The sequence below is a fragment of the Mobula hypostoma genome, chromosome 13 (assembly GCF_963921235.1).
Source record: "Mobula hypostoma chromosome 13, sMobHyp1.1, whole genome shotgun sequence".
NCBI classification, from domain to species: domain Eukaryota; kingdom Metazoa; phylum Chordata; class Chondrichthyes; order Myliobatiformes; family Myliobatidae; genus Mobula; species Mobula hypostoma.
The window spans coordinates 94419849-94444556 of NC_086109.1; the positions used below are offsets into that span (position 1 = coordinate 94419849).

The 24708-nt window shown below is 42.3% G+C and overlaps 1 protein-coding gene across 5 annotated transcripts in view; it reads right to left on the reverse strand.

Annotated features, from left to right (window-relative positions):
• The window catches only part of LOC134355793 (CTD small phosphatase-like protein 2), a 72266-nt gene extending 64445 nt beyond the window's left edge, over positions 1-7821 (reverse strand). For all 5 annotated transcript variants that reach the window (XM_063066209.1, XM_063066211.1, XM_063066212.1 and 2 more), the window contains exons 1-2: positions 7684-7821; positions 3568-3618 (exon numbers count right to left, since the gene is read on the reverse strand). The gene's annotated coding sequence lies outside the window, so the exon portion shown is untranslated. The remainder of the gene's footprint in view (positions 1-3567; positions 3619-7683) is intronic.
• Positions 7822-24708: the final 16887 nt, after the last annotated feature.

Sequence of the window (24708 nt, forward strand, 5' to 3'; positions counted from 1 at the left end):
CTAAAATACACACATTTACCGTTCTACCATTAAGTTGTTTTGTTACCTCATTGGAAAACTAAATCAGCATTTTAATGCCCTGAGTATCATATTAAGTTCTTTTCAAATTAAAGACATGCCACAGCAAAGAATAGTGAGCAAATCTACAAACAATGTATTAACTAGTGGTTAGATATTTTGCTCATTATTTAATCACAACAGATTTTATTTATTAAGAATTCAGTTAGGTTTGGAAATTGTGGTATAAGGAATTAAAATGCTCCCACAGACACTGTCACATTATTGCAAGAAATTTTACAAAGCAAGCAACTCAAATTACATTGAACATAAAACATTATAGCACAATACAGGCCATGTTTTAACCTACTCCAAGATCAACCTAACACTTCCCTCCTCCATCGTCCTCCATTTTTCTATCATCCATGTGCCTATCTAAGAGCTCCTTAAATGTCCATAATGTATCTGCCTCTACCACCCCTGGCAGGGCATTCCAAGCACTCACCACTCTGTAAAAAACCTCTGTGATATCCCCCCTGCAATACTTTCCTCTAATCACCTTAAAATCATGCCCTCTTATTTTAGCCATTTCCATCCTGTCAGAAAGTCCCTGGTTGTCCACTTGATCTATGCCTCTCATCATCATAGGATGTGCTGGAGCTTTTGGAAAGCATCAAGTTGGATAAGTTGCTGGGACCGGATGAGATGTACCCCAGGCTACTGTGGGAGGCGAGGGAGGAGATTGCTGAGCCTCTGGTGATGATCTTTGCATCATCAATGGGGACGGGAGAGGTTCCGGAGGATCGGAGGGTTGCAGATGTTGTTCCCTTATTCAAGAAAGGGAGTAGAGATAGCCCAGGAAATTATAGACCAGTGAGCCTTACTTCAGTGGTTGGTAAGTTGATGGAGAAGATACTGAGAGGCAGGATTTGTGAACATTTGGAGAGGTATAATATGATTAGGAATAGTCAGCATGGCTTTGTCAAGGGCAGGTTGGGCCTTACAAGCCTGATTGAATTTTTTGAGGATGTGACTAAACACATTGATGAAGAAAGAGCAGTAGATGTAGTGTATATGGATTTCAGCAAGGCGTTTGATAAGGTACCCAATGCAAGGCTCATTGAGAACGTAAGGAGGCATGGGATCCAAGGTGACATTGCTTTGTGGATCCAGAACTGGCTTGCCCACAGAAGGCAAAGAGTGGTTGTAGACGGGTCATATTCTGCATGGAGGTCAGTGACCAGTGGTGTGCCTCAGGGATCTGTCCTGGGACCCTTACTCTTCGTGATTTTTATAAATGACCTGGATGAGGAAGTGGAGGGGTGGGTTAGTAAGTTTGCTGATGACACTAAGGTTGGGGGTGTTGTGGATAGTGTGGAGGGCTGTCAGAGGTTACAGGGGGACATTGATAGGATGCAAAACTGGGCCGAGAAGTGGCAGATGGAGTTCAACCCAGGTAAGTGTACAGTGGTTCATTTTGGTAGGTCAAATATGATGGCATAATATAGTTTAATGGTAGGACTCTTGGCAGTGTGGAGGATCAGAGGGATCTTGGGGTCTGAGTCCATAGAACGCTCAAAGCAGCTGCGCAGGTTGACTCTGTGGTTAAGAAGGCATATGGTGTATTGGCCTTCATCAATTGTGGAATTGAATTTAGGAGCCAAGAGGTAATGTTACAGCTATATAGGACCCTGGTCAGACCCCACTTGGAGTTCTGTGCTCAGTTCTGGTTGCCTCACTACAGGAAGGATGTGGAAACCACAGAAAGGGTGCAGAGATTTACAAGGATGTTGCCTGGATTTGGAAGCATGTCTTATGAAAACAGGTGGAGTGAGCTTGGCCTTTTCTCCTTGGAGCGACAGAGGATGAGGGGTGACCTGATAGAGGTGTATAAGATGATGAGAGGCATTGATCGTCTGGATAGTCAGAGGCTTTTTCCCAGGGCTGAAATGGCTGCCATAAGAGGGCACAGGTTTAAGGTGCTCGGGAGTAGGTACTGAGGAGATGTCAGGGGTAAGTTTTTTTTACGCAGAGAGTGGTGAGTGCGTGGAATGGGCTGCTGGCAACGGAGGTGGAGGCAGATACGATAGGGTCTTTTACGAGACTTTTGGATAGGTATATGGAACTCAGAAAAATAGAGGGTTATGGGTAACCCTGGTAATTTCTAAGGTAGGGACATGTTTGGCACAACTTTGTGGGCCTGAGGGCCTGTATTGTGCTGTAGGTTTTCTAAATTTCTATCATCTTGTACATGTCTATCAGGTCACTTCTCATCCTCCTTCGCCTCAAAGAGGAAAGTCCTAGCTCATTCAACCCATCCTCACAAGACATGCTCTGTAATATAGGTAGCATCCTGATAAATCACCTCTGCATCCACTCTACAGCTTGCACATCCTTCAATTCTGAGGTGACAAGAACTGAACACAATATTCCAAGTGTAGTCGAACCAGAATTTCACAGAGCAGCAACATTACCTCGTGGCTCTTGAACTCGATGCCCAACTATTGAAGGCCAACACACCATACACCTTCTCAACAACTCAATCAATTTGCATGGCAATTCTGAGTGATCAAAGGACATGTGAGGACTTCAGATCTATTTCAAATAAAAATAACTACAAAGAAAATTAACAGAAAATGTGGAAAGTACTCAGTGGGTTAGGCCAGCTGGTGGTGTAGTGGCATCAGCACTGGACTTGGGAGGTAAATGGTCCCGGGTAAAATTCTGACTTGTCCCTTGCAGGCTTTCCATCCATGCTGGGTTGAGCGCCAAGCTAGCAATTCGGCCTCATAAAAGAAAACACAGACAAAATGCTAAAGAAACAGCAAGGTTACCGCCTGATATGCCACAAGGCGCAGAGAGGAAAAACCTACTCAGTGGATTAAACTGCATCAAAGAAGAGAGAAACAGAGCTGATAGCTCAAATCAATGTTAAATATTTATTTAGCCTAAAACCATTGATCTCTCAACAAATGGTGCCCAATCCAATTTAAAATTTTCTGTCTTTTTTTCAGATATCCAGCATCCAAACCATTCTTCCTTTGGATAAAATGGTCACAATGGCTCACTACAAGTAAAAATGTTCAACATGTGATGCCAGCCATTTTCCTGATCTCAACAATGCCATCCGTGGATACAGAAGAGAATCAAATGGCAAGCTGATCAATGTACGCCCAAAAGCAATAACAGAGCGTGCAGATCCTCTCATGCAGAATGGAATACAGCTGAGATTAAGCCATTTTGTTAATTCAAAATAACAAAAATAACCTGCATGTCTATTTTATTTGGAGGTGGGCAGGAACAGAGATAGAAATGTGGAAGTAAGAAACTGGGCAACAGAAAGCATTAATACTGCCTTAAAATGAGATCCAACTGCAAAAATGGGTTTCAATAAAAGCAAGAGAGCTTCCTCTGCCAGGTCTAATTAATTTGAAAAGACAATATTGTTTTCTGTGGCACAACACAGCATGTGATTTTTTTTTTGTCTTGGGCTACAAGGTTATACACCTCAAAGACTGGAGGCTGATACTGTACTAAGTGTGAAAACATATCCTTATATCTATTACTTACATTATATTCTGAAATGGAGATGAAATCACACCATGGAATCTCAATTCTATTCTGTAAAGAAAATCGAACAAAGCTGTTAGATCGTTCAAGCCTATTTTTACTAGAAGAAGCCTATTTTAATATTCAATAATACCTTACAAACAAAAATCTGATAACTAAGATAAGGGCATCTGATAAGGGTGAAATAAAATTAATCTGATATGGGTAAAATAAAAATGGATTTATAGTAAATTATAAAATCTGACCAAAGATCCAGCAGGACCACAATGAGCAAATTAACCTGTCTTTGGGCTTTGTTATCCCATTACTTTGGCAGAACAGTACAGCACAATGATATGCCAACCTATATCAACCTACTCCATGAACTATTTAACCCTTCCCTCCTACACACCCCATAACCCTATTTTTTCTACCACCCATGGGCCAATCTAAGCCTCCAAATGTCCCTAATTTATCAACCTCTACCACTAACTCCACACAGTGTTTGAGGCACCCACCATTCTCTGCAAATTAATAAAATAATACTTACATTTGACATCTCCCCTAAACTTTTCTCTAATCAGCTTAAATGGATGCCCTCTGGTATTGGCCGCAGCTCACCCTGTGAAAAAGGTTCTGGTTGCCCACTTTATCTATGTCTCTCATAATCTTATACACCTTGTTCAAATCCATACTCACCCTTCTTCACTCCAATGAGAAAAGTCCTAGCTTGCTCAACCTATCCTCAAAAGACACTCTCTCTAATCTTGGCAGTATCCTGGTAAATCTCTGCACACTCTCAAAAGCTTCCACACCCTTTCTATAATAAAGCAACCAGAACTGAACACAATACTCTAAGTGTAGTCTAACCAGAGTTTTATAGAGCTGTGGCTTTTTGAACTCAATCCTCTGACTAATGAAAGCCAAATCACCATAAGCCTTCTTAACCAACCTACCAACTTGCAAGGGAACTTTGAAGGATCTAATGACCTCAAGATCCCATGGTTCATCCACACTGCTAAATACTCCACCTTCAAGTCTGATCTTCTGAAGTGCATCACCTCACACATTTGTGAATTGAGCTGCACCTGCCACTTTGCTGTCCATGAGCACAAGAGATTCTGCAGATACTGGAAATCCAGAGCAACACACAGAATACTAGAGGAACTCAAAAGGTCAGGCAACATCAATAGAAATGAATAAACAATCAATGCTTCCGGCCAAGAACCTTCTTCAGACTGGAAAGTGGGAAGACGTCGGAATAAAAAGGAAAGGAGAGGGAAAGGAGGACTAACTAGAAGGTTGATGGGTGAAGCCAGGTGGATGGGAAAGTTAAAGGGCTATAGAAGAAAGAATCTGATAGGAGAGAAGAGTGGACCATGGGAGAAAGGGAAGAATGAGGGGCACCAGGAGAAGTGACAGGCAGGTGAGGAGAAGAGGAGTCAAGAGTGGGTGATAGAAGAGGGAAGGGGGAGGGAAAAAGTTACCACAAGGAGAAATCAATGTTTGTGCCATTAGGTTGGAGGCTCCCTCGACGAAATATGAGGTGTTGCTCCTCCACTCTGAATGGCCTCATCATGGCAGAAGAGATGGCCATGGACTGATATGTTGGAACAGGAATGGGGATAGGAATTAAAATGGTTGTCCACCAGGAGATGTAGCAGAGGTGCTCAACAAACCAGTCCCCAAATTTATTTCTCTGCTCAGTTCTGCATCCTACCAATGTCTTATTGCAACCCACGACAACCTTCTCTCCTTCAACACCACCAACCTTCCTGTCATCCGCAAACTTACTAAACACCACTGCAATTTCTCATCCAAGTCATTTATAAAATCACAAAACAGAGCAGATTCCAATAGAACACCACTCATCACCAACTTCAAGATAGAATACCCTCCAACTAATACCACCCTCTGATTTCTGTGGAGAAGCCACTTCAGAATCCATGCAACTAAGTTTCTATGAGTCACTCATTGTTCATACAATTATTTTTGGTACATTTATTTTATAATGCTTCTTGCATTTAAATCTATATCACTTACTGGCATGATGAAAGAATTCTGATAGAAAATAGGTAAGTGGATGTTACAAATCAACTACTGCACGGTAGTATAGTAACGCTATTGCAACACTAGCAACCCGCCGCTGCCTGTAAGGAGTTTGTATGTTCTCTTCGTGACCAGGCAAGCTTCCTCCCACATTCCAAAGACGTACAGGGTTAGTAGGTTTAATTGGTCACAGGGGTATAATTGGGCAGCGCAGAACTCGTGGGGTTGGAAAGGCCTGTTATGTGCTGTTATCTCCAAATAAAAAAATTAAAAGAAATGGCAGACAGCTTTTGGCTTGAATCCTTTGTTTATAATAACAGGCTGATATAAAGTTACTGCACTTGCATTCTCCAGTCCAGGTTTCGTGCATCTGGCCCTGTGCCAACAATAAATCTGCTGCGCCTCACTGCACGGAAATAGTTAAGATACCAGAAATGAAGTCAAATCCCACTATGCACTTTGTGAAATTAAATTCAGCAAATCTGGCAAGTTGTGGGCTGAAAAATATGCCAATGAAAATTGCTAATCTGGAAAGTGGACTCTTGAAACTCAATAGAAGATTCTTAATAGTCCTGCTGTAGTGATTAGTTTTGGGAAGGCAACTGATCAACCACGCCTCAGAACAATTATAAATAGACAATAAAGATCTTGAACCAAAGTCTCCTCAGCAGATAATCATCATGAGTTACAGCAGTTACCTCATTTAGCCTTTAGTGCGCCCTGGCCCAAGCCTTGTGTCTTTATTCCAATGTTTTGAATTTCTCCTGGGGGAAAGCCTAAAATCAGCTGTTAGGGCAGGACAGGTGATTTTATAATTGGCAACTGCACTGAGACAAGCATGAAGATGTCAAATCCACAGCCTGCCTCCCGAAACATGCTTCTGTGGCAGTCAGTAAGCACGGCAGATGTAGAACATCACTGCAGCTGATTTTTGTGTGACACTGCATAATTTGGCAGGCAGAAGGACAAAACACGTGAACAAACTGTGTACCTGAACCTCAGCTTAGTAAGTGAATTTCCTTACTTACTGCCTACAAACACTGTTCACCTATAAATTCCACCAATGACCTCCCATAATTTGCATTTAAAAACATGCAGACACATTTTTTCCAACATCCTATAAAAACTGGCAATCTGTAACACTGACGATTATTACTGAAGGCGCACTCGGAGATACGTGGGGAGTGGAGGCATCAGAGGGTGAAGGGGAAACAAAAAGGTGGGGGTGTCAGGACAGGTCAGCAGGGGCGGGGAACGTCAGGACGGGGTGCGCGGTCCAGAAGGAAAAGCGAAGGAGGCGGTATGGGTGCAGGGCAGAGGGGTGTGTCAGTACAGGGGACACTTCGGGAGTGGTAGGAATCAGGGGTGTTTGGCTGGACAGGGTGGGCGGGGTTCAGGAGACACGTTAGGGGTGGGAGTGTGAGAGTATAAGCAGAGGAGTGAGAACGTGGTCAGTGTGCTGGAGAGGGGGTTAGAAGATGGTGGTCAGTGATGGATTAGGGAAAGGACTGAGTCATAGGAAGGGGCAGTTCGGACGGTACTATGGAGGTCAGGTGTTGTTTGGGGGCGTGTTCCTGGGGGGGAAGGGCGGAGCGCCCATATGTCCGGGGATGCCGGTGTAGGTGTAGGCGGAGCGGCCGAGACCGGACGGGGGCGGAGCAGCCGTTGGCGCCCATGACCTTTCCTCCTCTCCCCTTCCCCCTCCTCACTTCCCAACACCCCCAGACACTATCCGGTGCCACCGTCTCGGGACCTTTCCTGGTCAGACACAGGGATGGGTTTATGCCGGAGGCCTGATATCCAGTCGGCGGCCTAGAGTACACACAGGGCCCAGTACCCTGAGGCACCCCCGTAGCCATGCCACTCGGCCCCTCCCCAGCTGTATCGATGGTTCGGCAGGCCCGAAACGCATCCACGGCCTAGAGTGGGCAGCCGCCGCCAGGGAGCGCGGCGCGGTGGGCCGGGCTCCTCTTTGTCAGTTGGCGGCCTGAGGAAGGCTGTCCGTGCGCGAGGAGTCGATCCACACCGAGCCTAGGGCTCTTCCCTCCCCCTACTCCCCTTCAAGCCCCGCCGCCCCTGCTGACCTACCCGTCCGCGGGGTCTGCGCGCCGCTCCTAGTCGCTGCGCCGCCGCTCGCCCGCTGTTTACACTCGCCAGCATTCGGGCGCCATTTCCCGCCGCCGCGCACACACACTGGGAGAGACGGCTCCCGACCCGGGAACCCGGATGCAGCGCGTGCACGTTCTCGCGCATCGGGACGCCAGCGGCGCGCACGCTGACTCCGCCCCATCCCTCAGTGTCAGCCACTCAGCGGCCTTCCCCGTGGTCGCACCCCTGCTCCCCCTTCCCGCCAACTTCAAACGGCAGCACCTTCTCTTCCCCAGCCTGCGAATTCGACTGACAGCAGGCGTCGATGGGCCGAACTATCTTCGATGCTTCTCTATCTTAACGGCGGGAGGTAAGAAAATTGTTCCGCATCTCGGTGGCGGCTGCAGGGCAAGTATAGTTCTGCATCTCATGTGAAGCAATGACTTTTCCCGAAAATGTCAGCAACCTGGTGGGAGGGGCTCTCTCAGTTTGCAGTACGTATTTAAATTATAATTATTACTATATATATATATATATTGTATTGGGGGAGGCCATCAGTTGGTCGCGGACGACCATGGCTGTTGCACCCTAGCTGACGAGGCAAGCCAGGGCAGTACGATATGCCCAGGGGTGCAGTGCTAATTTTTTAGATGCCGGAGCTGACAAAATATATATATATATATATATGTCACACTCAATTTGTGCACCTGCTCATTTCATGTACTGGGCAACTTCCTTGCCCCATTCATGTGATGAGCAGGTACGCAAATTGGGTGTGACATATATGAATAGGGCTTCTTATAATGTCAAGCACTAAACCAAGATGAAAGAAATATATGAATTCCAGATCTCCACAGAAATATAGTGATAGTTAAGACATTAACAAGATCATAGCCTATCACTACATTTCAGTGTATAACTGGTACAATAAAACAAATAATACTTAATTTAATAATATGACAAAGTATTGCACGGTTGCACTAATTATCAAGCAAGTAAAGAAAGAGACAGTAATCATGTATTTTACCAATTTGAAAGTAGTTACCTACTTACCAAATGTCACCAATGTGAAGTTTCACAATAATTTCCACAAAGGATCAGGCTTAATATGTGTTAGAGGGTCTGAAGCAACTCTTGTCCTGGTGTCATCTGCTGATCTGTGGTACCGTAGCCATGATGTGACATATGGCTCAGGATTCCACTGAACTAGAGGAGGTCTGTGTAGTTTAACAAACATAAGTGATGATACATGATTTATGAGAATTCTTGAGCGTGCTCTTGTTGTTATCAAGTTCATGTGACTGAATCTTCTCTCACACTCAGCAGTACTAATAGGAATAGCTTGTGAACAGCTCAGTAATGGGCGTAAATCTTGGGGATGCGGCGTCCACGATCCTCCACATAATCTCTAAAGGCATTTATTACAGAGGAGGAAGAAAGCTTAAACCTCTTACAGAGAGATGATATTGCAGCTTCTCCATAATTAGGCGGTAGTTATCTTTATCAAGGATACACATTTCATTTAGCAGGGATTTATACACACTTCAAGGTTTAGAAGTTTGAGAACCTTTCAAGGATGTTGCTGTGAACATACGGTGCTACAAATTGTTTATAAGACTAGTAAGAAACTGTAGGTAATTAATGGAGACAATTTTGTTGTTGCTTGTTAAGGTAATTTCTCCAAACTTCCCCTTTTCAACTGCCTCTTGAGCTTCTGGAGTTTTTGTACCAGGTTGCTCTTTCGGTCCGTGCAATGATCTTGTGCTCCGTTGGATCAGTTTGTCTGCAGAAACAATCGTAGTGCGTTTCTGTAAACACTCTGACAGTAAACCAAGTTCATGCAGTGTGTCATACATTAGAGCTAAGTCCAATAGAAACTGTTCTGAAGAGAGTCTTTTCAACAGATCTTCATAGGTTTTTCTGTCACTCCCAGATCTTGTTTCATCCTTCATTGCTTTTTCAAAATGAAAACACAGTGTTTCATAATTTTGCAACACTGCTGAATCTGTTCGAAACGAGCTAGCTACCCACCTGGTGCCCAGAACATGGCCTATTTTGCAAATTTATTGTTCTGGTTGAGAGGCACATTCAGACAGTTCCTTTTGATTTAGAAGTGGTAAACAGAGTACAATTTGTCCATAAATGATTTATTCCATGAACTTCTCTCACCGAATCACCTACTGCAAGTTGTAATCTGTGATTAAGACAGTGCCAAATTATCACATCAAAGTAATGTTCCTTGAGAATTGTAGCAACACCAGATTTGACACCAAGCATTATGCTCGCCCCATCACTGGCAAATGCTACGAGGTTCTGTTTCAAGTAAGAGTCATCAAACCCATGGTTATTGAGACAGTTCAATAGATGCTAAGCAATAGTTGCAGCTTTCTGATCAGGCAGTTCAATTAGATCTAAAAACATAAAATGGGGATCCCCTTCCTTATCACTTTCACATTTCAAATAAACTATTAGGGTGGTCTTAATGCTCAGGCTTGTTGATTCATCAATGAGAACAGAAAATTTGCCATTTATCTGCTTGATATGCTGGCAAATTTTCTTTTTCATATTAATGGCTATGTGATTAATTATCCCTGTAGCACTAGTGCGGGAATGCAGTCCAATTCCAATGTCAATACCTTTTTTTTTGAAGTTCCAATAAGCCAAAGTGATCAGAGTATGGTCTGTCATTCTGAGCTAAATAATATGCAGAACGAAAAATTGAACAAGTTGCCTTTAGATGCGAAGCATTCATGGTGTCACATAATTTTCCAAGAGCATCTTCACTAGCTATATTTTCAACACTTAGAGCAGCAGTGTGAGCTTTTGATAGTTTGTGATCAACAATTTTTTTTCTGAGAGACTTCAAGCGTGTACTTCAATCGGCTCCATAATAGGATACTTGGTACATCTGCCCTGCCGATTCTCCCGTGGTCTTTAAGTTCTTGAGGCTGTAGCACTTTACATAGCTAGCCAGCCATCCCTCACTAGCCTTAAACTCCTTCCTCTCGCTCTCCTCAACCCCCTCACAGTAGTGCTCAGAGAGGCTAAGTGCTTTTTCACGCATAATTTTGCCATCAACACGGATATGCTTCTGTGACATGTCCTCTAGCCGCACACTTAATGCTTTCTCAATCTTTGCAAGCACTTTATCACAAACCAGAGAGACCACTTTTGCCGTTGCAGGGGTAGCACTAACACTTCCATGAATTTCAGCTTCTTTCTGTTTATTGTGCGAATGCTCCATTCGTTCTTACCGACCTTACGGCCCACTTCAGCAAGCAACATGCCTCTTTTCAAAAGATCTAAGATTTTTATTTTCTCAGCGAACAATGCTCAAACAACGAGTGCTGGAGGGAGACTGGGGATCTGTGAAATGGCGGGAGGCTTCGGCAGGGTATGCTGGGATAACAGGTCGAGCGAGGAGGAATTTCACAAAACAGTCACGGCTCCAGGACTTCACCAAAAACGATCAAATATCCTAATGTTATTAGTGGTATTTTCCCCACCAGCCACCACCCCCTCTCCCCAACCCCCGCTTCTGTAAAATTCCCTCTATTTAATATGCGGCCGCTGTTAAATTCCCCACTTGTTTACTTTGACTTTTTTTTTACACAGGTGCCGGAGCAGTGCTCCGGTGAGCTCCAGCAGCACTGCATCCCCGGATATGCCCATGCTATAGCCCATGTAGAAAGCTCCCCCTTTCCACATATCAGTTGAACCCAAAGGAACAGCAAAGACCGATACGGTTTGGTACCAGTGGTGTCGCAGGAGTTGCCAGTCAGCGTTAAACTCAAAGTAGGACTGCCTTAGGGACTCCAGGTCCAGATTTTCCCCCGGGGTTTACTCCTGAAGCCTTCCCCATGAGTGGGTATAGCCGCAAAGCAACGGAGGTTTGAGATCAGAGTTTTCCCTCTCCTAGATGAGCCGCCAATGGTTGAGGAGACCCATCTGCCTGGAGCGACTGATTTTAAGGTGCCAGTAACCTGCTTTTGCCTCTTCTCCTGTCAGTAGAAATGGTTCCAACGGGATTAGTCATGCTAACTACCCCTGCCTTTCCAAATGCACAGAATTACTGTCCGTTAGAAATGTCATAAATAATTTCCCTACCACTGAAACCTGTAGTTACCTAACTTATCCCAGCTGCCCTTATTAAAGTTTCTTTATACTTCTGGCACCTCAATAATGTTAATGAAGGTGCAAAATTCCTTCCCCACTCCTCCAGCTATAGTCTGGGAATCTGGAATTCCTGGGATGGATCTCATCCAGCCCTGGGGATTTATAATTCCTTGTACATTCCATCTAACACCTCCACCTCCTTATAATGGCATGTTTCGGATTATCAATGGACTTCTCCTTGAACTCACTCTACCATTTTTTTCTTGGCCACCATAATGGGCCATATCTCAAAAAAAAAAGTGAGTTGGATTACTAAAAGGAGATAGAGAGCTCAGTAACATGGTGTCATGTCCCTCAATGTCAAGTAAACAAAAGAGCTGGTCAGTGACTTGAGCAAAGGTGGGGGGGGAGAGAATGCACATGCCCTTGTCTTCATCGGTGGTGCTGAGGTTGAGAACTTCATATTCCTAGGAGTGAACATCACCGAGACTGTCCTGGTCCAACCACATAGATGCCACAATCAAGGAAGGTCATCAACACCTCTTCCCTCAGGAGGCTAAATGATTTGGCATGTCCCAGTTGATCCTGCCGGTTTTTTTTAATTGATGCACCACAGAAACTGGAAATTGTTGGGTATGGCAGCTGTTCTGTCAGTAGAAACTGCAGAGTTGTGGACACAACTGAGCCCATCACAGAACCTAACTTCCTCTCTATAGACACTGTCTATACTCACTTAATAAGTAAAGCAGTCAGCATAATCGAAGACTTCATCCACCTCAGCCAATATGTCTTTTCTTTTCTCCTCTCCTCTCGGGCAGAAGATACTAAAGCCTGAAAGCATGTATCACCAAGCTCAAACACAGCTTCTAAATGCTGTTCGGAGATTAACAAATGGTTCTCTAGTACAGTCAGATGGACTCTTGACTTCACAATCTACCACATTATGACCTTACACCTTATTGTCTACCTGCATTGCATTTTCTCTGTCACTTCATTCTGAATTCTGCTGTTGCTTTAATGCACTGTAATCAATTGTTCTGTATGAACAAAATTCAAAGTAAATTATCAATCTACATATTTGTCACCATATATAGCCCTGAGATTCATTTTCTTGCGGACATACTCAATAAATCCATAATAGAATAATAACCATAATAGAATCAATGAAAGGCCACACCAGCTTGGGCAAATACAAAAATAAAGAAATAATAATAAATAAGCAATAGATATTGAGAACATTAGATGATTCCTTGAAAGTGAATTCATAGGTTGTGGGAACATATCAGTGATGGGGCACGTGAAGTTATCTCCTTTGGTTCAAGAGCCTGATGGTTGAGGGGTGGTGTGAGTCCTAAGGTTCCTGTACCTTCTTCCCTATGGTAGCAGTGAGAAGAGAGCATGTCCTGGGTGGTGGGGATCTCAGATGATGGTTGCTGCTTTCCTGCAACAATGCTTTGTGTAGAAGTGCTCAATGGTGGGAAGGGCTTTACTCGTGATGGACTGGACTGTATCCACTACTTTTTGTAGGATTTTTCGTTCGAGGTGTTTCCATACCATGATGTGATGCAGCCATTCAATATGTTCTCCACCACATACCTCTAGAAGTTTGTCAAAGTTTTAGATGTTATGCCGAATCTTTGCAAAGTCCTTAGGAGGTAGAGGCAGTGCTGTACTTTCTTCGTAATTGCACTTAAGTGCTGGGCCCAGGACAGGCCCTCTGAAACGATAATTCCGAGGAACTTAAAGTTGCTGACCCTCCCCACCTCTGATTCTCCGATGAGGACTGGCTCCTGGACCTCCAGTTGCTTCCTCCTGAAGTCAATCATCAGCTCCTTGGTCTTGCTGACATTGAGTTGTTGTTGTTCCTCTCTGTACCTTTTGGAGCATCAGGTGGCAACCTTGCCATTTCTTTTGCGTTTGTCTGTTTTACAAGGTCGAGTGGCTAGCCCGATGTTCAACCCGGCATGGGTGGAACTCGCGCAAGGAGCCGGCCAAATTCCAACCCAGGACCTCTCACTCCAAAGTTTGGTGCAGATGCTACTACACCACAGGCACAGGTGACATTGAATAAAAGGTTGTTGTGGCACCTTTTAGCCAGATTTTCAGTATCCGTCCTATATGCTTATATGTCACCACCTTTGATTTGGCCTACAACAATGGTGTCGTCAGCAAACTTAAAATATGGTATTGGAGCTGTGCTTAGCCACACAGTCATGTGTAAAGTGAACAGAGCAGGTGGCTAAGCACACAGCCATCACCTTTGCTGATGAAGGTTGTGGAGTAGATGTTGTTGCCAATCTGAACTGACTGGGGTCTGCAAGTGAGAAATTTGAGGATCCACTTGCACAAGGAGGATTGTAGCTTATTGATTAGTTTTGAGGGGATGGTGGTATTGAAAGCTGAGCTATAGTCGATAAAGAACATCCTGAAGTATGCAACTTTGTGTCCAGATGTTCCAGCATTGAGTGAAGAGCCAATGAGGTGGTATCTGCTGTAGACCTGTTGCTCTGGTAGGCAAGTTGGACTGGATCCAAATCTTTTCTCAGGCAGGAGTTGATATATTTCATCACCAACCTCTCTAGACACTTCATTATGAGACGTAAGTGCTACAGGACAATAGTCATTGAAGCAGGTTACCATGTTCTTCTTAGGCACCGGTAAATAATGAAGTCTGCTTGAAGCAAGTGGGGACCTCAGACTGCTGAAGCGAGAGGTTAAAGATCTCAGTGAACACTCCAATCAATTGATCTGCGTATGTCTTTAGTGTCACGTACCCCGTAACGGGTTAAAGAACCAGCAGAAATACAAAACACTTTGGAGTCTGATATTGCTATTCACTAATATTATTTATTAGTAACTACGCAATACAGTAATATAAATGCAGATATATCCAACAGGTTAGCAATGATTATATATATTTATAAGTGTGGAAATATAGAAACCAAGCTTCTTCAAGCCTAGGGGTAAATGGATACAGTCTTACGGTGATGAGTAAAGTTTAGTTCAGTTCGTGGTATTCAGTTGAGTAGTGATGGACAGAGATATTTGTAATCCAGGGTAAATGTCGAGAGAAGGCAATTACGTCGATATTCCACAGATTCCACGACAGCAATACAAAATAACAATAGGGTAGGTTTTATCTCCGAAGTTGTTCCACTCCACACGAAATATCACCAACAGTGATCTTCAATGAATATCCTTTCAACACAAGTGGTACCACACCCGAATTCAGCTACGGGTCATACCAAAGTGGTGGCCACAGGATACTCAAACAGAATCCACATGTGGATTATCACCAACAGTAGCTTATTACTAAGGGGACCCTCTTCAAGGGAACCAACCCCAAACATACAATGTGATAGCCACTTATCCAGTTCCACGACATATGAAATAACTCCAACAGTGATTTGCCACAGGGGTGCCTTTCTTCAGTGAACTACCACACCCAAACAAGGGTAACACACAAGTGGTATTCACAAAGGTACTCCCCTCATCAGAGAACCCACTCTTGTGGATTAGCCATGTGACAGTCACACCTTCATATTCGAATGGAACTCAAACACACCCTTACGGGCTACTTAGAGAGGGAGTCCAAACAGTGACCCCTTTGTCACTAGGTTTCTTCTGTTTCAAACCTATCTCTCCTCTCTTCTCTTCCTTTAAAGTCACTGAATGTGACCACAACAAAGGGGACTGTTCTTCTGTGGTGGAATTATCAACCCAGGCGAGGGTTGGGCACACGAATAACTCCCCACCGGTCACACCTTTTCCACACTGCGAGAGCCACTGATCAATTCTCCTGATCGATCCTCCAAAACCCACCTTTCTGTGGGCACAACAAAGCTCGTCCAGTGTCCAAAACCATGTGTTCCTGAGTCTATCAGCTGACTTTCTAGTTATCTCACCATGCTGAACACTAGCTGTCCATCAAGTAGCTCCTCCCTTCTCTCTCTGTAAGAACACAGAAGCTGGCAGTGTCCTTGCAAACGTGTAAACATGCTGCAGAGAAACCATAACACCATCTCAAAGCAGTCTTTCCCTCTCTCTCTCTTTTTAAAGGTATAGTCCATAAAAAATATGACCCCTAGGGGTACATAACAGGTACCCTGGTTGGGCCAGATGTTTCTTGTGAGTTCACCCTCCTGAAGGCTGCTTGCATGTCAGCTTCAGAGAACATAGAATATGTTGCTAGGGGTGGTAGTAGAGGCAAATGCAATAGGGGCATTTAAGAGATTATTTGCTAAGCACATGGATAAAGGAAAAAATGGAGGGCTATGTGAAAGGAAAGGATTAGATTGATCTTAGAGTAGGTAAAATGTTTGGTACAATATCATGAGTCAAAAGGCCTGTATTGCACTGTACTGTTCTATATTCTTTTAGATTATATACAAACTTAGAAATTATGGCCTATATAGATGGCTAGATCATTAGTTTATTTATTTATAGAGATATAGTGCAGAATAGGCCCTTCAAGCTGCACCAGTGAGCAATCCCTGATTTAACCTTAGCTTAATCATGGGCCAATTTACATTGCCCAATGAACTTACCAACCGGTACGTCTTTGGACTGTGAGAAGAAACCAGAGCACCCAGAAAAAAAAACATGCATTCCATAGGGAGGGTGTATATATTTTTCACGGGTGATATCAGAATTGAACTCCAAACTCTGATATCCCGAGTTGTAATAGCGTTACACTAACTGCTACGCTACGATGGTGCCCAAAATAAACAACGGTCTTGATAAGGAATATCAGGGATCCCAACTATCCCTCTGGTCTGAAAACACACTGATTCTACTACTTTCCTCTTTTTTCAGTCTTAAGGACATGTTGCATCTCCCTAGTTATTTAGTCCTTTGCATTTCAGTTTTCTAATCTTAACATGGTTTAGCCATCTCTGCTACATCATCCACACTAAATACTCTCATTAATGCTTTTCATTATTTCAAAGAACTTGATCAAAATAGTCAAAACATAATTTACTTTAACTTAAAGATGTTTTCAACATAAACTGCTCACAGCAATGGGCAACCTTTCATGAGGGTTTTGTAGAAATGTACTTTGTTAAAAATAAAATCTGTACATCACATCACTGGACTCTTTCAGTTTTATGTGTTTTATATTCTGTGTTTTTGCCCGTTCTTTCTTGTTGCCATGTGGCGTGATTCATTAGCATTTTTTGTGCGGGGGTGGGGATTGGGTTTGTTGTTCTGCTGTTTGCACGTTTAGTTTTTCTGTGTGTGGGGAGGGGTTGATGTTCTTGTTGCTATTTGCATGACTCCTCTCGCATGGGGATTTGATCGTGTTGCCATTTGGAGCGATGTTAGTTTTTTTGTGTGGGAAGTGTTTGGGGATTGATGTTCTTGCCATTTGCACAATTTGATTTGCTACATGGGGGGGTAATACTGCCATTTGCACAATTTGTTTGTTTTTGTGGGGGGAGTTTGCAGTTTTTCTTTGAACAACTTGCATGGTTTTCTGTTTCATGACTATCGGGAGAAGATGAATCTCTGACTTGTATACATCATACATAATTTGATAATAAATGAACCTTTGGTAACACTTACCAACTGCAGTTCATTATTTTCCCAAGTAGCGGAAGAAAACCGAAAGAGACTAGACTGTTGGAAAAATGTTGCTGTTGTGGGAAAATTGAGAAATAGAGTTCTGAGAAATATTGCCATTATGCTGCATGTAGTTTAAATATAGAAATTGTTCTCTCAAATGAAATTTGACGCATTGTTTTCCAGCCAGCTCAACTTTGAGATTATCTCCAACTGCTTTAAGCAGCCTTTGGTAAATTTGAGGAGATTATGAGCAGTTACCTGTCACTAGATGATGTCACACTACTGTTGACAAATCATTTGGGGAAAGCTAGAAATATCAGGGCAAAAGCTTTTTTTTGGATATTTTACAAATTTCCTTTTGATTTGTATATAAAGGAAAAATTTTAGGATATTTGTTTTGTCTAATAATATTAAAATAGAGTGCCTCATCAGAATTTCTCTGTTTTCTGAGCAGAATTACCCATTCTGGACTTGTGCATCTCTGGAGGTTTCAGTACACTATGTCATAGAGCTATACAGCCCTTCCACCCATTTCATACATACCGACCAAGATGTCTATTCAAGCTAGACACACTTGCCTATGTTTAGTCCATATCCCTCTAACATTTTCTATCTTTTAAATGTCGTAATTGTGCCTTCCTCTTGCCCTGGCAGCTGTTTTCCCTCAGGTTCCTACTAAATCTTTCCTTAAACCTTAAATCTATGCCCTCTAGTTTTAGGCTCCTCTATCCTAGGTAACAGACCCGCCATCCTATATCTTCTCACTATTTAGTCAGTATATTCATCCTCCCAGTGTGCGAGTCCATTGTGAAAAGGCATAACCAAATCAGCTAACTACTAAACAGCTATTTGCCATAAATACACAATACCTTGAGAATTAATTAGAGCAATACAGAACAGATAACAGGTCCTTCTTGCAGTGATGGGCAAAAGTGATGGAAGAAATTGTCACGGTCGACAGCACATGGCATCCATGGTTTACATTAAGGGATGGACTGCAAAAGTTTTGGAGATTATTAGAACTTCTCAGATTAAAGACAAATGGAAGACTATGATCGTCTACATTGTACGACTCAGAACATGATGATGATGATGATAGCAGGTCTTTTGGCCAAACAAGTCCATGCTGTTTGTTGGAAGTTTTCAAAGGAACTGCTACTTATAGTATCACTACAATTTTCACCTTGATACGGTTTACTCAGCTCCTGCCTCAATGTTGAATTTTGGCATATTTCTTTGTGATGTACTTTTCCAGTCTCGCCATTTACAAGGATGCACACCATTCAGCCTAGGCAACTCTTGAGCAAGGCTTTAGCACTTTACATTGCATAGGTCAATCAGAAAGTAGCCCAGGAAATATATCCTACAGTTGGGTGTAGGACATTAACGTATCCATTCTGTTCAAAGCACCTTTACAAACCATTCATTTGTCCCCCTTGCCTCGGTACAATGTAGGAAAGTTGAGTACACCAGAGAGGTTCAATTTGAATACCACTGTTTTCTTAAACTGTACTTCCATATTTTTACTTCTATTCCATATTAATCGACATTAACTAGTTCAATTGCTAATTCTCCAAGTTGTAATTTTAAGAAATCACCTCACCATTTATTTAAGACCAACTGTGAACTGGACGTTTATGTCCCAGCAGTTAGGACTTGAATTTTCTATGTTTATTTTGGTTAAGTTGAGTCCTTTGTGTTTGATAATGGCATGGTTTCAGTTATTAATACATTTCACCCATAAGAAGTTACTACTTTCAGTTTCTTTAAAGCACAATTAAATCGAAAGCAGTAAATATAACACTGGCAGATTCAAATATATTTATTTACAATATAACTTTACATTGCTTGTGCCTACATGCTTACAGTAAATAAAATTAAAATGTGTTCATAATACTATGTACATAAATTAAATATATACATATAAAACCGAAGTTAAAATGTTCAAGCCCACAGTTAATATCTGGAAAACCCACAGCAGTAAATTAAAACATACAATTTCGAAGAGTTTGTGGATATTGGTGCTTTGAGATTCTTGATAATGTGATTATGAGAAGAAATATTCCACATTTGTGTTTGCTACAGGCTGTACCAACAAAAAAAAAAGCAAATTTGGCTACCTTGCAAAACACAAAATGCCAGAGGAACTCAGCAAGTCAGGCAACATCTATGGAGGAGAATAAACAGTTGATGTTTTGGGCTGAGGTCCTTCATCAGGACTGGAAAGGAAGGGGGCAGAAATCAGAATAAGGTGGTGGGAGGGGGAGGAGTACAAGCAGACAGATGGTAAGTGAAACCAGATGTAGGGGAAAGTGGGTGGGTGGGATGAAGTAAGAAGCTGGGAGGTGATGGGTGCAAGTAAAGGTCTGAGGAAGAAAGAATCCAATAGGAGTGGAGAAGGCACCATGGAAGGGGAGGAAGAGGGGAACCAGCAGGAGGTGTTGGGCAGGTGAGAAGGGGTGAGAAGTTAACGAGAATGGTAAATGGAAGAAAGAAGGGGGAAGAGGTAGAAATTACCCAAAGTTAGAGAAATTGATGTCTATGCTATCAGGCTGGAGGCTACCCCAACAGAATGTGAGGTTTTGCTCCTTCAACCTGAGTTTGGCCTCATTGAAGCATGATCTCCCAGTGGCTACCCATTTCAATTTGACTTCCTATTCCTGTACTAACTTGTCTCCCCATGATCTCCATTAACAAATGTTGATTAATGGAATTAGTGTGAATGATGATTGGTAATAACATTATAGCACAATGGATCATAGAACTTGCTGACCCTACCTTTCACAGTAACCCGGGTCAAAGGAAGCTGCACAGTGGACAGCTAGTAGAGCCAGTGCCTCAGAAAACCAGGTTCAATGCTGGCTTTAGATTCCATCGGTGTGGAGTCTGCACATTTTTCCTGTGACCGTGTGGACTTAATCTTGGTGCTCCGGTTTACACTCACATCCTGAAGGCATACAGGTTAGGAAGTTAATTGGCCAACGTAAATAGAATCTGGGAGGCTTTGAGGAGAATGTGGGAAGAATAGATCATGGGACTGATAGGATAAATAGATAGATAGATAGACATACTTTATTGATCCTGAGGGAAATTAGGTTTTGTTACAGTTGCACCAACCAAGAACAGAGTACAAACATAGCAATACAAAACCACAAACAATCAAATAATAATATGTAAACCATGCCAGATGGAAATAAGTCCAGGACCAGCCCTTTGGCCCAGGGTATCCGACCCTCCAAGGGAGGAGCTGCAAAGTTTGATGACCACAGGCAGGAATGACTTCCCATGGCGCTCAGTGCTGCATCCCGGTGGAATGAGTCTCTGGCTGAATGTACTCCTGTGCCCAATGGTGTAAATGATGTTACACGCCGACGTCGGGTTGGCAGAGGGAGGGATGTACACAACAACCACAATTGCATGTGAGAGTTCCCTTGGCAAATAATATGGCCAATTATAAATGGGTGTTTGATGGTCAGAGTGGAATCAATGGGCTGTTTCTCTCTCTCGGCCACTAAAATCTTCACCCACAAATGGAACTGCCTTTATAAATAACCCACTGTTATCTTTAACTAGAAAACACTGAACTAAAAAGAGACAAAAGATACTTAGTGTTTCACAGTTTGAACATTTGGAAATTTAGCAGGTTAATAGGCCCATAATCCTTGAAGTGTTTTTGTTGAGGTGCACATTAATAAAACTGGTTCACTTTCTAAGAGTTTAATTGGCTCAATTTCAAGGACGATATTGATCAAAAAGCAAAAAAAATGTAGGTATTGGAAACTGTCTAGAGAGTTTTACATTGCTCTTTTTTTAAAATAAGTTTCTCATGAATCATCCTGAGATATTAAGTTACTTTCTATCCCCTTGTACTGCCTGAACTGCTAAGTGATTCCACCATTTTATATTTTCATTACAAGGATGGCATTCCTCATCATGAAGTTAACCTGGCCAAATAGTTTCTTTTTTCCCTTTGGAAATGATCAAGTGGTTCAATTTGAATGATTAAAGATCATGGAAAAGCTTCACCTTATAAGCTGCAGAATCAGCATATATGTCAGCCCATTTTTTAAAAAAATGTGTTCAGAATCTTTTCAAACAATATTGCCAGAGAATACGAAGTGCACTTGTGTGTCCATATCAATCATTAGAGTTCTTCCCATTCCAACATTCAAACAGTTGAAGCTGAATCACCATTATCTCAGGCCAACTCGTTTTTATTAAATACTCAGCTGGCTTCCCATAGTTATTTCCAAAACTTCCGGTAAATTCTTACTGCAAAGTTCAAAATAAATTTATTATCAGAATACACGTATGTCACACTATACAACCTTGAGATTCTGTTTTCGCAAGAATTTGCAGTAGAACAAAAATACAATGGAATCAATAAAACAATACACAAAGATTGACAAGCAACCAATGTGAAAAAGCAGTGTACAAATACAAAAGAAAAATAAACAAACAAATTGAGTTGTAGAGTCCTTTGTGTTTGGTGATTAGTTCAGTGTTGAGGTGAGTGAGTTATCCACACTGGTTCAGGAGCCTGTTGGTTAAAGGGTAGTTAGCAACTGTTACTGAACTCGCATTTGGCATACACGTGGCAGAGTTTTTGCTGCAGGAACTTATTCAAGGCAATACCAAGGGACCCGTTTTGATGTACTTCAACTGCCTGTGTATAGTTTCTCTTCATCACTGCTTTTTTTTTGAGTTCCTTTAGTGACAGCTGTACTGCTCTAGTAGATATAATTTCTTTGTGCAGATAGTTTTACCAGAAACTACATAAGTGACAGCTCAGTATAATTTACTGACTGGTTCAAACCTCATTATTTAACAAAATCTTTGTGTTTTTGTCCTTGTTTTTGCCTATCCATTTACTCTATCCTGCTACCATCACACCAGATGGGACTGGTCAGTCATTCACTGAAGCTACATGCACAATTCTTAAACCAAATTAATTAAAATGTAAATTCTGTGTCTTTGCCATTTTTTCCTGGCACAAACACAATTTCCATTTACATCTTTGGTTTAAAATCAGTTAAAACCAGAAAAAATTTGAACAGACATTTAGTTAATAATTTCCTTATGTCTACCTGTCATCTGGGTTGGAGTCTGGATTTCCTGGCTGACACCCAGATCTTTGATCCTTCTAGACTCAACTATTCCAAGTGCTCCTGGACAGACTCCCTTAATCTATTCAACAAGTGTGAGATCATCCAAACATTTGCTGGCCATGTCCTGTGCTTTCCGACCCACTTTAATTCCCAGCTAAACAATAGGTTAAACTCAATATGTTTCCCTTGTTTCCACCCCCTCCCCCCCATGATCTCTGCCTCCCATTTCTGTAATCTCCAGCTTTTCTATTTGGCCAGCCGTGAACTTGTGGGGTGGACAAACCGGGCACTGCCATCCCATTGCAAACTTAAGAAAACAAATTGTGAAGGCTACATGGGCACATGTTCACAACATAATCAAGATGCTAAATTTGTCCCTCCAAAAGCCAGCAGACTTAAGTTGCTGTACTTGTACCAATTGGTTATCCTCAATGTTAATTTCTCCATCATTAGTGGACCTGTCCTCAGATGTCAAAATCCTAAACTCTGAAGTTATCTCCTTTGAGACTCTCCTAAATAAATGTACTTTGGTTCGAACTATTGTTTAAAAGCTTTCTTGTGACTCAGTTCCAACTGTCCTATATACTGTGTAGAGCCTTGAGCTATGCTAAAGACACAAAATAAATATTCCCCTCCATGAATGCTGAATGATTTGCCAAGTTCCTCCAGCTTTGTGTGCATTCATCCAAGTTATTTACGTAGGTAAGAAGTCCCCAGTACCAACACCTCTGACACTGCTAATTACAATTTACTAACTAGAAAATGTGTTTGTACAAAAATCTTGGCCCCAGAAATATAAGCTTTCCCTGCTAAATAACTTCTCTAGAATCCTCAATGAAAATTTTAACTAGTCAGAAGCAAATATTTTAGCCTTTGAGCCTCTCCCATTAACATTACACATTTGAAATAGAGCAATTTATAATTTTGTTGGAAGAGAATTTGAGTTATGCCAGAAGTTAGCAGTTTTGAACACAGACATACAACATGGGATCACTATACAACAACACAATGGGCTTTTGAATAAATTAGATCAAAAATCATGCTTGAGAGATCAATAAAAGGGGGTTGGAGGGTGCACATGCTAGTAAGATTGTTAGACATTTTTTGGGAAAAGCTAAGAAATCTCAAGTGGGAATGTACTTTGAGAAACTTAAGGATTTTCCAACAGCAACATATTGGAAAACAATAGAAAGACTATCTTTAGAGTTTGGGTAACAACAGGGCACACCTTGGTGTCACATTTCACTATTCCCAGGCTTTATAAGGCAGCAGGATTGAGAATGAAGCTCTCTGCAGTCCTACAGAAATATGCACAAATTCCAGCTCCTGGAGAGTACCTTGTATTGAGTTTGTAAGGTTATTTCCCCAAACCATCCTGTAGTGATTTATATTTCAATTCCTCCCCCCATATAGGATTATGATCTACCTCTTACATTTTAAACAGACCTCTGCAGCAACTAATAGTTTCACTTCATTCCCAGAGCTGGATTTGCCTCTTCATCCTTGTGACTTGAAGTTCAATGCCGGGAATAAAGTAGTAGGGATAAGTTCACGTTTCCTCATTTCTTGAGCCACAAATTTGACACATCCTCAGCATCATCCATTTTCCCACTGACCCATGTTCCTCTCCAATTTGCCATCCACTAATGAGGCAGAAAAAAAGTCTGAGTCAAGTTCTTAAATTATTGAGAATATTCTAGAAGTGAAGTATACCTCTCCTCCTCCCAAGCCATTTAAGATTTTTTGTAATCTTTAGTAAGATTACCTCAAAGACCAACTATGTAGGTATCATTGTTCTGCTCAGTGCTGAAAGGTTATGAATGGATGGATGTCAGGCCAGTAGGCACTATGGACGAAGACCAGTGAACACGAAGACAAGGGCAAGTCCCCCATAGGATCGGAGGTCTGTGCAGGCCTAAGGTACACTAGCCAGTAAGTTTGGAGTTTGGGGTCCTGTCATCAGCAAGTTCTGCAAGTCGATAGCAATGATCAAAGTCCAAAGGCTGATAGGAAGTCTGGAAGTTAAGGACCATGGTTGAGCCCTGGGTCTGAGTCCACAAGGGAAGTTGGAGGCACGATGTCTGCTAGTCCAATGTAGGCTAGAGGCCCAGAGGTGTCATGTCCTGTGGTTGAAGGGCTGTGAATGAGAGGGAGGAAAGGGACTTGTTTTGCTGCTGCTAAACATGATGGGCATGCTGTGTTGGTGCCAGAATGTGGCAACACTTGTAGTCCTCCC